The following is a 2,947-nucleotide window of genomic DNA, read 5'->3' on the forward strand; positions in this document are numbered from 1 at the left end:
TTTTTCCTTCTCAGACAAATGCCTCTAGATCGTTTTTCTTAATATACAATTACTTTTTCATACAAAGCTCTTTCTTATACACATATGAATGTCTCTGGATTTGTTTCTCTAGTCCACCCTAACACAAGCCTCAAGTGGATGGTCTTCTCCCATCTACTCCCTCTTGAAAGAGTGAGCCCAGACAAGGTAAGCTCTCTTTCTTGAAGACGACTTTTGTGAGGTGCATAAAAGGGAAGTGGTGTCTGGTTCACGATCAGTAGGTAGCCTTATCTCCTTTTGTTCAGGAAATGACGTCTAAGATGTGTTCAGTTGGTGTTTCACCTTATAGTAGTGGACTCATACAATACTTGTCCTTTTGTGATTGACTGACTTCCCTCGGCATAATGGTTTCTGGGGTCCCATGTCATTCGGTGTTTCCTGCTTTCCTCACTGATTTGCAGGCACTCACAGTATTCCATTGTGCGTATGTGCCATAGTTTCTTTATCCATTCTTCCTCTGTCGGTCATTTGGACTGCTTCCACTTTCTTGCTATTGTGAACCATGCTGCTATAGACATGGGAGAGCATACTGCCACTTGTGTTGTGTCTCTAATTTCCTCATGTCTTTGCTTTGGGTGTTGTTCTGTGTGTGTGTTGGCTTTGTGAGAAATTGTCTTGTATGTTGGTGTCAGGTTTGTGTGTTGTTGCTGATGGTTTTTGGGCCACAGTACTTCTCTGAATATTTTTTGTAGCGGTGGCCTTGCTTTTGTGAATTCTTTTAGTTTCACCTGGTCTTGGAAAACTTTTATTTCACCATCACATTTGATGGATAATTTTGCAAGATACAGGATTCTACATTGATAATTTTCCCCCCTAAGTACTCTGTATATGTCACTCTATTGTCTTTATGCCTGCATGGTTTCTGGTGAGAAATCTGTGGTCATTCTTATTGCCGCCCCCTGGTATGTAATTGATCTTTTCCCTCTGGCTGCCCTTGGAATGTTTTCCTTGTCATTGATGTTAGAGATCTTGACTACAATATGCTGAGGGGTTTTCCTTTGGGGATCTAACCTGGGGGTTCCTTCTGCTTCCTGAATAATTATCTTTTCCTTCTTTATACATTGAGGAAAGTTCTCTTGCAGGAGCTCTTGGACTGTGCTTTGTGTGGATTTTTTTGCTTCTTCCTCTCCTGGAATCCCTGTAAGACGTAGGTTGTCCCTCTTAATTGTGCTCCACATTGTTCTCAAGCTTTTCGTGGTCTCGTTAGCATGTTTTGTTACATGTTCTTCTTTTAAGTTGGAATGTGTAGATTTGTCTTCCAGCTCACTAATTCAGGTTTCCATTTCTTCACTTCTGTTTCTGTTTTTTTATAGCCTCATGCTGTTCCTTTATAGTGTTGTTTAATTATGCTGTTGTGGTGTTATTTTTGTGTTTCTATTTGGAGTTTCTCTAGTGAGGTTACTGGCTTTTCTATTGTTTTACTTTTTCTCTCAGACTCTTCCTTCAACTGTTTCAAGAGAGTGATCATCATTCTTTTACATTCTTTTTCTGGTAAATCCATAGCCTGTTCAATTTCAGGCATTACATTTCAGTCTGGTTGGTATTCGGTTATTTGTTTCTTTTTCTTTTGTGTGCGTGCGTGTGTGTGTGTGTGTGTGTGTGTGTGTGTGTGTGTGTGTTGATATCTTCTGTTGTTTCCTTGACATCCTGCAGTTGCTATGAGGGGTGTTAGGTAGGTGGTGTTATGTGGGAGTGGTTAACTCTATTAAGTGGCGCAGTAGACAGGTGATGGCCAGTTTGTAATAAGTATCTTTGGGAGAGTGTTAGATTAGGTATTAGGGGGACCAATCTGAAAGTGGGGGAGGAAGTCTTAGGAGAGAGGGAAAGTGAAAGGAGCAATAGGTAAGAAAAAAGTGTGTGTGTTGGGGGAAGGGGGGCATCAGATAATGTTATTTGGTGGGTTAAAGAAAGGGAGGGGAAAAAAAGGGAGATTAGGCCCCAAAAGTGCTTGATTTACAAAGATGGAGGAATGGATACTAGTGTTTGATATAAAAAAACTTTCTTAAAAGAGGTACTAATAGTGTCAGATTTTGGTTTTATGAGGATACAAAGGTAAGACAAAGTTTGACAGCAAGAAAAGTGAAGCTAAAAGATAATTTAATAGTGTTATGAAGTAAAACCTTAGATATTTAGATTAAAGAAAATTAAAGGAGAGGGCAAAAGACAAAAGTTTTAAAAATCATAATAGGAAAAATAATACTAGAGTAAGATGCAGAAGAGCTGTTAATGTGTTTGCTTGTGCTCTAAGTTTAGTCTGTTGTAACTTTCTGGGTAGATGGTGTGTTAGGGGACACCAGAGAAAATAAACAAATCACATTGGGAGTGACAAAGTAAATTAATATAAACACAAGTATATATTTCCCCCATCCTTACGTATAACCCTGCATGGCTCAGTAGGCTGTGTTGTCCCTTTGGGGAGCCCTGGCTGTGGGGTATCCACTGGGGGTCTTGTGGTCTGGGCAGAGAGCCAAAGCACTTTATTTTTTTATTCATCCCAGTCCCAGTCTGGCCCCTTAGAATTATGACCCTATTGCTCTGCAGCACCTCCCCCAGAGCTAGCTCCTCAGGGAATCTGCCCTCAGGTGCCCTAGTGCCCCGGGGAGATGACTAAGGGGATTCTAATTGGCCAATGTTGCTGCTCTTGACTTCTAGTAAATGTGTGTCTACTTGTCTTTATGTTGAAAATCCTGTGGTCTGAAAAAAAGAAAGAAAATCCTGTGGTCTGGAAGTGATAGCCCCTTCCGTGGCTCCCTGCGCTATTCTCTGCACAGTCCCTGCCAAGTGTGCTACGTGGTCTCTATATTGCTAGGATCCCTCCAACACCTAATTCCGTTTCTAGAGACTACACCGGTGAAGCAGTTGCTGCTCCTACAGTCGCTGGAAACGCCCAGGCGAGCACCAAGCTTGG

The sequence above is a fragment of the Echinops telfairi genome, unplaced genomic scaffold (assembly GCF_000313985.2).
Source record: "Echinops telfairi isolate 266 unplaced genomic scaffold, ASM31398v2 ScPeMD7_70;HRSCAF=299, whole genome shotgun sequence".
NCBI classification, from domain to species: domain Eukaryota; kingdom Metazoa; phylum Chordata; class Mammalia; order Afrosoricida; family Tenrecidae; genus Echinops; species Echinops telfairi.